The sequence below is a fragment of the Clarias gariepinus genome, chromosome 18, assembly GCF_024256425.1.
Source record: "Clarias gariepinus isolate MV-2021 ecotype Netherlands chromosome 18, CGAR_prim_01v2, whole genome shotgun sequence".
Taxonomy (NCBI): domain Eukaryota; kingdom Metazoa; phylum Chordata; class Actinopteri; order Siluriformes; family Clariidae; genus Clarias; species Clarias gariepinus.
This window is the reverse complement of record NC_071117.1, coordinates 12,269,560-12,285,207: the sequence shown is the minus strand read 5'-3', so window position 1 is coordinate 12,285,207 and position 15,648 is coordinate 12,269,560. Positions and strand designations below refer to the sequence as shown.

The following is a 15,648-nucleotide window of genomic DNA, read 5'->3' as shown; positions in this document are numbered from 1 at the left end:
GGGCCGTACGCTGGGTGATAACTGGCAGACGGGTCCCATCGAGGGCCAGAACAGCTAATGGGTTCTCCAAGGTTTGTGTTGGGAGATTAAGTTCCTGAACTTTTGAGGCGGAAATTAAGTTCTGATCAGATCCAGAGTCGATTAAAGCTGAGATCGTGTGAAACCTGCCTTGTACTACGATAATGGCTGGGAGGAGGGGACGTGGGCTAGGGAAATGGTTAGTGGTGGGCCCCTCCAGAGCCCCTAGGTTCACCGGAGGGGCTTTGCTTTTAACGGGCACTGGAGACGATAGTGACCAATCTGGCCACAATAAAGACAGGAACCGGATTGGATTCTCCGCTGACGTTCCTCTGGAGAGATCTGGGCTCGGCCCACTTGCATGGGTTCTGGGTCTGACCTGAAGCTTGGCGATGAGACAGAGTAGGAGGGACGTAAGGGTGAAGCTGAAAGTCTGGACTCAGAGGTAGGTCGAGGGGCTCGATGACGGCGTCTCTGTGCTAGACGTGCGTCTACCCGTCCTGCTAAGTCCATGAGACCATTTAGATCACTGGGGAGTTCCTGGCTGATCAGATGGTCCTTAACATCCTCGGATAGACCATGGAGGAAGGCATCATAAAGTGCTTGGGTGTCCCAGTTAGCAGAAGCCGCCAGAGTACGGAACTCAATGGCATAATCGTATGTAGAACGAGAACCTTGATGGAGCTCCAGCAGATGTCTGGCTGCCTCTCTGCCCGAGTGGGAGCGGTCAAATACCCTTCTCATCTCCTCCGTGAATGATTTGAAAGAGGAGCAGCATGGATCGTTAGCATCCCAAACCGCAGTCCCCCATTCGCGAGCTCGGTCGGTGAGGAGCGTGATCACATAAGCCACTCTAGAGCGTTCAGTAGGGAAGAGGGACGTCTGGAGCTCCAACAACAATGAGCATTGGGAAAGGAAGGAACGACACGTTCCGGGCTCACCGTTATATGGTTGTGGGTTTGGAAGTCGGGGTTCATGACGTGGGATTTGCGTCGGGGCCGGAGGAGGGTTAGTTAAGAGTTGCTGAAGTTGAGTGGTGATGGAAGAGAGAGTGTGTGTCACCTCCTGGATGCTTTGTTGGTGAGAGCCCAGCAGCGCCCCCTGTTGTGAGAGTGCTTGCCTTAACTGCTCTAAGTCCGCTGGGTTCGTCATGGCCGATGTATACTGTCACAGGCGGGGATGAATAGGAGTGAACCCAATAGCAGACAGTTCCTTCTTATGAGACTTTATTAGAATCCAGAGAAGTTTAGGATATCAGAGCACTAAGAGTGGAGAAGGGAGGAGGTGCGTGTGTGTGTGTGTGTGCTTAGTGACTGAGGACCTGGGGAAGCCCCTAGTGACGAGAGAAAAGGCGGGGCTATGACGCGGGGAATCTCCACAATCCCGGAAGTAGATCGCTGAATTGCCTCGGGTCTTTCTCTACTCTTTGCGAGCGTATCTCGCTTTTAAAAGCGTTAAACAAGCAGAGGATGCAAGGCGAAAAGCAGCAGTGTGATTCTCTTGATGAGCGCGGAGGTCCGGCGCGCAGCGCGAGCGCTCTCCTGAGATCCGCGAACACGGAAGTGCTCGTGTCGCCAGATGAAAAGCCGAGTTCGCGGAGAAAGTGAAGCGAGGGACAAGAAGAGTCGTTCTTTACCAGGCAGGGTTCGGTATCCAGAGTACCAGCAGCGAGGGGGAGAAGAAATCCAAGACGTGAGTACTCTATCCGAGGTCCAGTAGGCTTGCGAGGTCATACACGTAGGCGAAAAAAACACTGAAGGATATTCCAAAGGGCTAGACACAAGACAGAATCCAGAAAACGGGCAAGGTCGAAACACAGAATTGAAGCACTAAGACAAATCACTAGGAAAACGGGACAATAGGCACGCGAGTAAGATACATCGGCAATGAGTGGAGCTTTCGGCGTCCTTTTAAAGCCGAGGGTGAAATGCCGGATTAGTAGCAGGTGCGCTCAGGTAATTAACTCAGGGATTGTGGAAGACCTTTGGTGGAGTTATGACCTGGACGTGCTGGGTTGGTTGTGCAGGTTCGTGACAGAGACAGCTCGTGTCTGTCTGTCTTCTAGACAGTGTCAGGTGTCACGCTTGATTTAGATCGAACCCAAGTGCCTGTTCACCAAGCTGAACCCAGGAACCAATGTATGTCACACAGAATGGAGTAGGAGACATGAGGTCTTGGGGTCAGGTGAATGCTCTGATGGGCCAAAATGAAACCGAGCATCTCACTAACAAAGACCCACGCTCTTGCTTGCAATCTTCCAGTCACAGCTGCTGCGGTTCAATTCCTTATTCTCATACATCATAAGGATTGTAACCTTGGAATACGATCGATGATGTGAGATTTCTTGTGCAGAGACCTGAATCATAAGCTCCTCATGCTATCGAGAGCTTGTCACTCTCAAGATTAATCTCATGACTTATTAATATTTAATTGTGTCTTGTCCTGCCAATGTACTTTGTCTTAGTGGCTCACCCAGGAGAGGGTCATAATTCTTTTGTGACTATTATAAAGGAAACACTGACTAGAACTTTTTGGGAGACCAGTTGAGTGGGCATGGTGCAGAGGTACTCACCTAGCAAAGGAGTTCACTGGACTGAACCTAGTAGTTCTTATAGTAGCAGAGATGTCCTTAATTTTCTAGGCATGAACCATCATGGATTCTGTAGCAGTTCCTCTGCTGTGGCTTATCTAATTACTTGCATTTATGTAAATCATTTTGCTGAAGGCAGTTCATCAGACAAGAGACTTGCTACAGGGCTTTAGAGCCATTAGTTCAGAAAGGAAGGTGTTTTCAGAGACTTTTTATGTTTTATACTAAAATCTTTTTGTTCTCTTAGGTGGCATGGTGTAGTTAAAAAAGAAAAAGCACAATTGCAGAATGTAATGCAAATGTCACATTTTGTCCATCCATTCTTCATTTATACCGCTTATTCTGAATAGGGCTGGAGGGGCCTGGAGCCTATCCTATGTTACTCAGGGCACAAGGGAGGGTACACCCTGAATACCCTAGCACAGGCACGCACAATCATATACTTTGGGCAATTTGGAAACATCAGTTAACCTATACCTAATTTCTCTGGACTGTAAGGACCCAATAAACACAAGGAGACCATGCAGACTGGTGAAATGTATGACACAGCCATAAGAATTCACATGTCTACTAATCTTGATTATATTTGGGAAAATAGAACCAGATAGCACTGTTGCCTTGCACCTCAAGGGTCGAGTGTTCGATTCCCACCTTGGGTGTGTGTGCATAGGGTTCGCATGTTCTCCATGTGCTTATTGAGTACTCTGTGAAATTATAAGATTTCTGGCAGCATGGTGGTGTAGTGGTTAGCACTGTACCCTTACACCACCACGGTCAAGGCTTCGATTCCTACCTCAGGTCTGTGTGCATGGTGTTCTCCCTGTGTTTGGTGGGTTTCCTCTGGATACTCTGGTTTCCTCCCACAGTCCAAAAACATGCAGATTACACTAACTGGTGTACCTAAATTGCCCGTAGTGTGTGAACAAGTGTGTGTCCTGTGATGGATTGGCATCCCTACCAGGGGTGTATCTCAACTCGTGTCATATTACTCCTTGGATAGGATCCAGGCCCCCCGCAACCTTATATATACCCTGTATATATAGGATAAAGCAGTATAGGTGATGAGTGTAAAAACAAACACTGTATACATTCCTGAGGGCCTGGGTTCAATAAGTAGCCTAAACCTAGCAACTGGCCTACAGGACACCCCTAGTGCTGGTCCCAAGCCGGGATAAAAATAGGAGGTTATGTAAGGAAGGCTATTAAGCATAAAACCTGTGCTGGCCAAATCAAAAGGTGACCTATTAACAGAAACTACTGAAAGAAAATGACATGAACAACTTATAGACATCCTTATTTAAGATCAGTAATGAACGAATGGCTTAAAAGCTTTGCAAGAAATTTGCCTCAGCATACAACCGGTCTCGCGTACTTCCAGTCGCCGTTCACTTGGAGCACTTGTTTGTGTCAGTGGAAAGCCAGACAAAGCGATTTTACATATTTTTTGCTGTTTTGTTTTTTGTTGCCATTTTGTGCAAGAATTAGTGAAGACATGGATCCCCGAAATGTTAAGAAGCACGGTAGCAAAAAAAAAAAAAAAAAAGGAAGCCACTTCCGGAGTTTTGTTTTTAAACCAGATGTTCAATAAGGTTTAAATGTTTTAAAGTTTTCTAAAGTTTTTAAAAAGTTTTGATTGCTTTTATATGAAAAAATATGATTGTAGTGTTGAAAACTGGTAATATCGGTAATATTTGTCTCTAAACAGATTTAATTTATATACAGAGGTTAGACTTGGGACATAATACTAGAACAGTCAGGGGGAAATTCCTTGTGGTTTAAGCCACAACCACCTCAGGTTTAAAGTTATGACTGTTTGGAGCATTAAACGTTTATAGACACAGACAATCATGAGCATCACAATCAGAATGTAAAAGTTTTGTAAAGGAAATGTAAATGTAAGATTTGCCTTTTTACACTTTATCCATTTTCCTTTTCCCTAATAACTTCCATTATGTCCTTTGTTTGAGACTCTCTGGGGTCACCGTATAATACTTTCCAGGCAATTGCCTCATCTACATTATTTTAATATGGAACAAAAAGGGCTCAACTTAAAATGATCTTTGAAAGCACATTTTAATAGTAGAAATACTTTAACATTTATATTTAGGCAGATGAATGAAAAAAAAAAAATCAGGTTTGAGGCAGGATTCATTCCAACCACAGAGCTGATTAGCTGAGGATAGGACGCCTTGTTCAAAGGATCGAACAGTGACTCTCCAGCCAACTTTTCTTTACAACCGTCGCTGTCACCATCTAATAATACGAGTGCTTACATCAGATCAGATTAGTGTAAGTAAATTGATGTAGCAGTCTAAGAAAACAAACCCTAATACGGAGCTATACGTTTTAGATATTTCAGATTCTGTTTAAAGGTTATATTAGTCCATTATTCAAAAACATTATTTTTCATTTCATATTCTTGTGGTTGTGCTCATACTTTGTGCCTTTGTCTTTTACGAAGAAGCGAAACATTAATTTCAAGCAGAGAAGCCAGTCGTTGAATTGGAAAGGACATTTATGCATGACTTTGACATTCATCCAATATAGATTCTGTTCTCTGTCTTATTGGATTTGAAAATGAGATTTACAAAGCACTGAGGATCATTAGAAGATGGGGTAAGAGAGGCATTTTTCTACCAATAGCATGTAATTAAAACCATAAAGTTATGTTTGGCGGGATTAATATTCTGAAAAATCCTGTCATAATTTATTAGAGAACTGGAAAAAGTTAATAAGAGATTATTTATTCATGCTGACATAAATATTTAACCTATGTATTAATATTCATTGGCACCAAGCTTCCAAATTTATCATAAAAAAAAAAAAAAAAATCAGCATTCTCTCCCACTGAGAGTCGAACACAAAGCCGGGTGCAATTCTCATATTACATACAGTACAAATGTTGTATTCGGATATATTCTTATTGACAGGAGAAAACAATTTCCTTTGATTCCTTCAGGTATTGTGAATGTAGTAACTGAGAATAAAAATAAAAAAAATACCGTAGGAGTTGCTTTGAGACGATGTTGAAGTGAATGATAATTCTTGTTGAAGTAATGCTTAAGGTGAAAAGCTTCACATGCATAAATGTATTGCACAGGTTTAAAACACTCTGTTGTACTGTCTAGCACGTAAGACAAAGGGAAACCGTTGTTGGTGCTAAATCTGGCACCTAACAAATCTAGATGTCTTGGATAACTGAATAAATTGCTATAAATGAATAAAAAGGTTTTATTACACTGTGGTACAGGTTTTAACATACATATATTCCTTCTTTCTGTTTTTAATTTTTTTTGCAAATTTGTCACACTTAAATTATTGGGATCTTTAAACATATTTACATATTGCACAAAAATAACCTAAGTAAATACAGTTTTAAATTATCATTGTATTCATTAATTGGAAAAAGCTGAGTCCAAAAAGCTACGTCTAAACCTACCTGGCACTATGAGAAACAGTGACTGCTTAATTACACTTTCCACACCAAGGCCTAAATACTGCCAGACCTGTTGAATCAAGAAATCATGTAAAATAAAAGTGTCTGGCAGGTGTGCATTCTGTTACATTTGGCAACATGATACTGGCAGCCCAACACGGTGGTGCTTGTGTGATTCTTTGCAGCTTCAGGAGATGGACAACTAATTAATGTAACCATAAATTTTGCTCTATACTGAAAAGCATGAAGAAGAATGTCCGACCATCAGTTCTTGGCCTCAAGCTCAGACGCACTAGGGTTATGCAGCAGGACAATGATTTAAAACACACCAGCAAGTCCACCTTTGAAAAGCTAAAAAAAATAAAGAAATAATTATGTTTTGGAATGGGCTAGTCTAAGGTCGGACAACAACAATTAAAACAATTCTGCAAAGAAGAGTGGGACAAAATTTCTCCCCAGTGATGGGAAAGTCTCATTGCCAGAGTGCAGTTCTTGCAGCCTAGGCTGGGACAACCAGTTATTAGGTTTAGGGGCAATTACTTTTTCATATAGGCCTAGTGAAGTTTAAACAGCTTTTTTCCCTTAATAAATTTAAAAACTGCATTTTGTAAATTTTTTTGGTAATCTTTCCAACATGAACAAAAAGGCAACAAAACATACTGTATATATTAAACGTTTGTCTCTTAAATATACATAAGCGAAATGTTTAAATACAAATTAACAGTTTGACAGCAAAAACAAGATCAATGACATTTTTAAACTATTATACTTATTATTGGCAAATTATGTTTCTCTGTCACACAATGTTGTGTATAAAAAATATTTAATAAAGAGCTATATCACTTTCTTAGAGAAGCTTTAAGTTTTTTTGGTATTAAGGAAAATGACAAGTAGCCACCAAGTCAGTGTAATGGAACTGCTGGCTATACAAAATGAATGATTTAAATTCGTTTTTTATTTTGGAGAATGCTGACGCCAAGAAAATGGACTCTTACTCTTACTGCCATTACAGTCACTCCAGCAGTAAGGAATTACAGAGTGTTAACTAATAGTGTTGCTGATTAACATTCACGCTACCATCTGTTACAGTACATGGCCCATTATGTGATTTTGATGAAGCTATGTGGGATGCTTAAGCAATATTACACAAGAGGAACTAAAAACATTACAGCCATGACAATATTCAGCACAGCAGCACTCCCTGTCATGTGATATTGCTTTTATACAATAGTTCCACAAACACCATATATTAGCAACAGAATAGGATTTGTTTGTTGATTTAACCAGTTCTTTTGCTACGCTACATCCTTCTGCAACTGGCGAAGCTAACTAACTGACAGTTAGTGTAGTTAACAGGGATGAAAGTAGTTTTATATTCTTTTCGGTATTATATGTAGCCAAAATGTGTGGAGAATAAACCTGTCGACATGGGAACTTCACAGGATGTAATTTAATTTATATTTTAACTATACAAATATAACGCTGTAGAAGTGTTGTTTAAGATGACCAAACGGTATTAAATGTGTTTTCTTGCTGAAAGTTCTTCCGTAACTAGTGCTGTTCAGGCAGCTGTTCTCCCATTTTTCCAGTACTACAGAACGTACAGAACTACTTTTACCCATGCTGGCGCCTGGTACGAAGAGTAATGTATATTGTTCAACATCTAAGTGCTGTTATGCTCTATATCATCACTGGTAGAATGCCTAGTGGAAAATTAATTCGTATTGCCATCTTATGTTTCACTTCTCAAGCAATTTATCTCTTTTTTTTCCCTCTTTGCTAACGCTATCTCTAGCACCGTTTTTTTTGTTGCATTTGTAAGTCACTATGTACTTAAGGTAATATTTTTCAAAAGAAATGAAACAGAAATAATGTTTCAACACTTGTAGTGCTTGGTGTCCCAAAGACATAAGATTCACACGTTGTGTGTGGGAAGCCCATGCGTTTGCTTTGTCTGGTTCCGTCTGCTTTTTTCCAGTGTAATGAATGCGCAAATAGACGTTTTACAAAACATATCTGTACAGTGATGCGCTGCTGAGGTCAGCTTTCAAAGTGACTCTAAAGCAAGAGGCTGGTGAAGCTTTGAACATAGGTTTTTCTGTTGTTTATAATGTTGCTCATGATCTTTATGAGAAACAAAACGCATCTAATTTTTACCAGTGACTTACTACAAAAAAAATCAATCAAAGCGTGAGTTTGCAATTTTTTGTTTAATTAAAACTCAACCAACATATTACTGATACAAATTAATTCATTAAATAACAACAAACACAACTGCAGGCTGATTTTATCCATTGTGCCAAAACTGTGGGAAATGAAATTCTAGCTTTGTGCATAATCACCCAAAATTAATGTGTACAGCATATCACCAAAACAATTTTGACATCATATTTTACCTTTTTATCACCAGCGTGACACTAAGAAAACATACATAAAACATTCTCTATCAGTTTATAATGCTTCTTACTTTATTAAAATAATAATAATAATAATAATAATCTATACATATGGCATATCTGTACATTGAAGATATTTTCAAAAAATTATTTAGTGGGATGTAAGAGTAATAGATCACTTCAAGATGTTTTTTGGGGGGAATTTTTGTCTGTCTGTTGGCGCATGCGTCATGTCAAAACTGCTGAATTAATTTTAATGGGGTTTTTAGATTTACACAATGTATTCGGCTGAGCTTGAGGTACCATATATGCTTTTTTTATCGCAAGGTAAGAGAAGATATGTTACTTTAAAATTTAAATGGAAAACGCCCATATATAAAAAAAATCGACCTGGAAAAAAATAATCATTAATTAATTTTAAAATTCAACAGGTGGCGCTGTACATTTTATAATACAATAATACATGCCGATGAGTGTGCAATTGAAGTCGACTTAATAAACGCAATCCCACACCTTCATTCCGCGCACTTCACAGTACCACGTACATTTTTTGTTCATTCCAAAATTAAACAGATGATATTGTAAATTTTTTTATGCTTGAGTGTGCAATTAAATTTCATGAAAATGAGGTCATGGGCACATTAGTTATGATAATATTTCTTTTTTTAAATACCAACATATAGGGATCTCATTTGGCTGTCAAATTGTTCAAATACACTTTTTAAAACAGTCTATGACAAATCCTGTGCCCTGTCCCTCCAGTGCAGAGGTACTGAAGGTCCGAATAAACATGTTCTTCGAGCCGGGGTCCGAATTTCATGTCTAGGTTAGGATTCAAACTAGTTTTAAACTTCTCCCAAGAAGAGTAAACATATACTGATCTTTCTGTTCATCTTTGAAGGTTCGGTTTTCAGTCTACTTTCCTTTTCTTGAAGTAGGCCATGCTCTGTCATGCATTCGCTTCTGTCTTTTCCGCACACTTTGTCTACATACGGGAAACTATCGCCTTAAGTGGCTGGGTTGAGTGATGCATATACTGTAACCGCACCCACCTCGAGGGAAAAGTGCTACTGTAGATTACTGGTCTATAAATTATTCTTATTTATCAGAAAAGCATCAGGGTCCTGGAGCCCATCCCAGGGAACCTAGAGTGCATGGGTACAACCCTAGATGAAGTGCCAACCTATTGAAGATCACAAGCATATGCACACATACAAACCCAATCATACACTAAGAGCAAACTGGAAACACCAGTCGGCACACAATGCATGTCTTTAGACTGTAGGACGAAATCGAAGTAACCGGAGGAAACCCATCAAGCACGGGGAGAACATGCAAACTCCATAGAGAGATTGGAATAAGGATTCTCCCAAATCCTGGAGGTTCAAGGTGACAATGCAAATATCTAAGCAACCATAATTAAATTTTAATAAAAGACATTTTTACAGCAAACGTTCTGTACATTTACATCCTCAATGAGTACGGAGCAATTAAAAATAAAAAGAAACTTTGAAACCAGCCAGAAACTGAGAAACAATCTTCTTCTACGTAGGTCACACCACACAGCTTGATTATAAATAGTTACTCTTCTACATCAATATTCTATAAAGCCAAATAGTATTAAATGCTTTGTAAGGATGTTACTGTAAGTACAAGTATTTTGTGAATAAGTGACCTTGGGTGAGCATAGATTTTATGATTACAGCAGCATTTTTAGTAGGTCTGGAGTATCCAGGTGAAATGATTCACTAAAGAAAAGTCTTGGCCACAATAAAACCAGATGGAACAGGCTTGTATATCGTATCTGTGGATTCATTTCTTCATCTTGGTGGTTAATCCAGTGATGCAAAACCGAGATAGTATAATTTACAGTACATTAACACATATTTTAACTTCTTCTGCTCTTCCATTTGCTTTTTGATATCCCGAAATTTGATTTAAAGTAGGTTTCCTTTGGTTAGTGGTAAAGCCTTTTTTGCTTGTGATCAAAATTCTGGGTCACTGCTGCCATCAAAAGCCAGTCACTTTACCCATCAGGCTTTATTGCTCCAGCAGGGCCTTTTGAGGGTCTGTTCAGTATTTCAATCTCATATTACTCTCGTAATGCATTTTATTTCACATTTAACAGAGAGACTTGGTGAAAACATTAGAAGCCCTTTGGGGGCATCGTATTGTTCTTGGTTTGCTTGTTTGTTTTGAATAAATTTTAGAAGCGTCATTATTTATCCATGAGTTGATTAGGTTTTTTTTTTTTTGCCTGTCTTACCTTCGAAGATTTAGTTGTACTCAATCGATCGAGAAGCTGATATTTCTCCGATTATACAGCACGTACTGGTTATCAACAGAGGAATAAAACCACAGTAAAGATATGCAGGAATGACATGAAGGATGGTTCTGTCCAAGGTCTTTTGGTATCTACAGTACGTGTGTATACTGTATTTGGAAACAAGCTGCGTTTTAGTGCATAAGAATGTCAAAAAACAGTCATGACCAAACAAGTTTCCCTGAGACTCCTACGCAGAAATCGAATCGCTTTGTCTCTTGCGGGTGTGAACTCACGACTATACGCTATACATTTTTAATGAGCTACAGTATGTACAGTATTTGCGAAAGTCTAAAAGGACGGACCATTTTGTGCATCCGTTATTGTAATTACTGTACAATCTTCACAAGGATCATACAGCCAAAAGTATGTGTACACCTGACAATCATGCCACTAAGTGTCCACCCCCACCCCTTGGCCAAAAGGATAAACTTTCACATAATTTATAGACTGTTTTTGTATCCTATAGCTGTTTGAATGTCCATATTACAATTAAGGAGGCTATTCTTACACTCTCACACCCTCCCCTGTTCCACTTTGCACTTTGATGATGATTTCTGTGATTCCTGCAATAACACACTGAGCATTACAACACGAGACATCATGCGAATTATACATAATAATGTGTGATGTGTGAAAATGAATTATTCATGTGAGAGAAATCACAACTGAGAAAAAAAAAGCACATGCCACATGTGAGTGGATATTAAATAAAACCAAAAACAGTGGGGCGTCCAAACATCTGTTGTGCATTAATTTTTAATAGAATATAAATATTTTTTATTGCAAATTATATTATTGCCAACAATTTAAGGTAAAATTAAAATCTTTGAAATATTAATATGAATTTCTGAATTGCTTAGTATTTGGTATGTCCCCTTTTTACTTATGGTAGTGTGCACTTGAGTGGGCATGGACTCCACAGGTTTGTGAAAAACCGTGTAATCCATTTTAGATCAAATCCATTAGAGTGTTGCAGTCTAAATATTCGCTTTAATAGAGGAGATTAGGCAAAAAGGAAAATTAGACCTTTCGTACAAAGCAGTTATGATGGTTAGCATTACACGTTTCAATCACGTTGAAGGTGAAAGTTTTAAGATATTGAGCATTCATTTTCTTTGTTTTGAATATTTCAAAATTCAAAGTCAAACCGGAACTTTTGGTTGTGCAGAATAACAGAACACAGTTCTCATTTATTTCTCTATATAATCTCCTGCTACACTAATGCACTTATCCAAACATTTCACTAGTGCTTGGATACCATCAAGGTAGAAAGTTTTCTCATTACGCCGGAGCCATGATTGCACTTCATGCTTCACGTCTGAAACGCTGGCTTTCCAGGAACTTCCTAAATGGCCTGTTGAAATAGCTTGGAGCGAGTCAGGATTGTACGGTGGACGTGGTAATCCCTCCCTGTAATATGCAAGTGGTGTTGGTAAACGATTGTGTATACAGTTCCCACAGATAGATGCGTCTCCTCCGCTTAGTTAGCAACAAGTTATCTGTCCATTTTCTGAGGATCAGGTGTTCAATTTGCTGAATGTTCATGGGAACAACTGCGGTTGGCTCCGAGCAACCTTGGCCAGGATGGTCATTCACGGATGTACATCAAAACGTTTGCACTGTTCAAAAGAGAAATATCATCACAAGTCCCGGTTTGACTTAAACACCCCTTTATTTCCATTTACAATAAAAAAATGTAGTCTTATACATTTGAATTGCACTGAACATATGAGAAGTTTACTTCAAGCAGATGCGTGTTTAAATGTTTGAAGTTCATGTAACTTTTCCTTAATTTAAGTATCTTATTGTATTTTGTTTAATGTATCTAAAGCACCACTATTCATCCATTTTTGTGCTTTTTTATGTGCATGTTCTTAAAGTAAGGGTTGTTTAAAAAAACATCAGTTTGCCAAGTACTAGCAGTGTGAAGTAAACTATTTTATGACACACTACATCACATTTTACTCAGTCACTCATCGTCTATACCGATTTATCCTGTATACAGGGTCGCTGAGGGGCTGGAGCCTATCCCTGGAGACTCCCTCGACCCTGGAAAGGGTGCCAATCCACACAGGGCGCACACATAGACTCATTCAGACACTACGGACCTTTTTGGAACGCCAGTTTACCTAATCTGCATGTCTTTGGACTACTGGAGGAAACCCACCAAGCACAGGGAAACCATGCAAACTCCATGCACACCATGTGCTAACCAAATCACATTTTAGTTGCTAATAATGACGATATGAGAAAACAGAGAGGAAGAGAGAGAAAGAGAGAGAGAGATCACTTGATGGTGTTTTTTTCTTCCCAAGCAGAGAATGATGCATACACACATGAATAATGGAATGATGATTTTCTTCACCCCCTACTCCCTTCATACACACACCTAATCTCGCCCTTGGACACTACTGTATCCCGGAATCCATTCCCTTGGTTTTGAAGGCTCCTGCTGGCTTTTTGATCTTTTTCCCTCGCGCTCTGTGACGTCACCAAACCGAAACATTCCCGTTTACACAGAAATAAAGTGCGTGCGTGAAAATAAGAGATCAGATCGGGGACGTGATGCATGCAGTCAAAGTGAGAGAGAGAGAGAGAGAGAGAGCGATCCATGACCCTTCAAGAGTCATGCATATACATCAGACTGTGAAGTAAAAAAAAAAAAAAAAAACGTTGGAACGCGCAACATCGGATCTGAGTGAAGTTTAAAAGGATTTCGCAGCTGGTTAACGGTGATGGAGTGAATGCGGCAATCTATTGGCTGTGGGCTTTGTAAATTTCACTCGGCGCAGTCCAATGGCAACAGAGAGAGATAGAGAAGGAGAGAGGGAGAGAGAGAGAGAGAGAGGTCCAGCTTTGGTGTCTCTCCCTTTAATCTCTCCGTCTTTCTCTGTACAGGCAACCTGAATCTCTGCATTTGAATGCTCGAGCATTGCGTTGCGTTAATCCACACGGATCATCCACTTTACTTCTTTGCATCGGACTGTCTCTTTGGATTGTTTTAACCAAGGACCGCGGGATTTTTTATTTATTTATTTATTTATTTTGGGGGAGACTTTGCTCTCTGTTCTCGTGTCGTTTGGTTTGTTGCATGTTCATATTTGGTCATATCCCATGAAGTCGGTGCGCAGCTCGGGGAGAGTCCTGCGCTGCAGATATCACACAGGTAAGAGACACAACAGGGAATGCGCGTACTGTATACATACATGTGTGTGTGTATATGTGTATATGTATAAATGCTTATATGTATTTGTTTATTTTTATTTATTTATTTATTTTTTTAACATGCGTGTTTGGTCCTCATGCACATCCAAGTTCTGCCGCGGACATTTTTATTTATTTATTTTATTATTTGGGAAAATTTGCAAAGCTTTATACAGTATATATATATATATATATATATATATATATATATATATATATATATATATATATATATACAAACATTCATGCATGCTGTAATGACGTTACATGATGTGGATTGGACTTTCATATCTAAACGAACAGTCTGGATCGGAACTATGTAACACACACAAGCGCACGCACGCGCGGACGCGCGCGACTGACACATTGATGCACATTTTTTTCTTTTCCTTTTTGTGTTTTTGTAAAAAAAAAAAAATTCTGCTTTTGACAGGATGGTGGAAAAAATTGTCATGCATGACAAGAAAAAAGGGAAAGAAATCCACAGGTTTTATTTAGCACCATGACTCACCTGTGGGACTTTTTTTTTTTTTATATATATATATTTTTATAAATAAACATTTTATTTATTTGTTTGTTTGTAATTCTGGAGTGTAACGCTTGGACGTTTAATTATCTTACCAGCTCAATGACTTATTGTGTAGGAGTAGATGAGAAAGCTAGGGGGAAAAAGGCACCTTTAACCAAAACTTAAAAGCAAAAACTCCACGCGCCGTTTGCTTATTTTGGGAAAGCACGCGCATTTTATTTTTTTTTGTATAAAACGCGGCAAAACGGGCTTCACTCTTCAGGAGATGCAGTGCGTTCGCTCGGGTCTAGTCTACTAACCCTCGCCACTTTCTACACACACACACACACACACACACACACAGTCCCGCACTGAGCCGCAAGGTGGTACTGTGGACATCTGCATAAGCAGTAAGGTGCGCGCGAACAGGGCATCCGTCTGTGGCACCGCGCATGCGCGTTAACCTTGCAGCGCTTTCTTTTCTTGCATGTGGTCTGACTCATGATTATGCATAAAGCATCATTTAAATGACTTTCCACGAAATACAAGCTAGTGGTGTCGATGTGCGTGTATCACCGGATGAATAAGAAAATTAACGACATGACCTCCGGCCTTGACATTTTACTAATGTGCTATTCTGCTGAGTTGATTAGATTCAACGAGTGACTCCCTGACATGTCATTTCGCCCTCAGATAAAGTCTGCGCACTCTATCCCAAAAACATCTCATTAGGTCCATGAAGGAAGCCCTCTTTACGAGCAGGCGATTGAGCCCTATTGATTCCCGATCAGCTTGGCCTGCAGCTGTGCAATTTCGTTAAACAGGCGCACAGGGACCTGTCCTTCTAGCGTGACTCCTAAAGACAACTGACTCTTTATCACCTTTCTGCCTATAAGGCTGGATGTTTATTTCTGATCCATATCGTGGCAGTTGAAAGCTGCTCAAGCTCCATCTCTCTCTCTTTCTCCCTCTCTCTCTCTCTCTTTTTTTCTTTCTCTCCCTGTCGCTCTTTCACGGTCTGGATTGCCAGCAACACAACCCTCACCTTTGAATAAGTCCTCCTTTCTATTCGCTCGTATCTCTCTAGGGTCCCTGTCCTCATTCTCTCAGTCGCATGAAAGATGTGGCGGGAGCTCAGCTTGGGAAGGAAAAAAATATCGAGCTGGCCGT

The 15,648-nt window shown here is 39.8% G+C and overlaps 1 protein-coding gene across 2 annotated transcripts in view; it reads left to right on the top strand.

Moving 5' to 3' along the window:
- The first annotated feature begins 13,455 nt into the window (after positions 1-13,455).
- nlgn4xa (neuroligin 4 X-linked a) overlaps positions 13,456-15,648 on the top strand; it is a 102,738-nt gene continuing 100,545 nt past the window's right edge. For both annotated transcript variants that reach the window (XM_053477407.1, XM_053477408.1), the window contains exon 1: positions 13,456-13,932. The gene's annotated coding sequence lies outside the window, so the exon portion shown is untranslated. The remainder of the gene's footprint in view (positions 13,933-15,648) is intronic.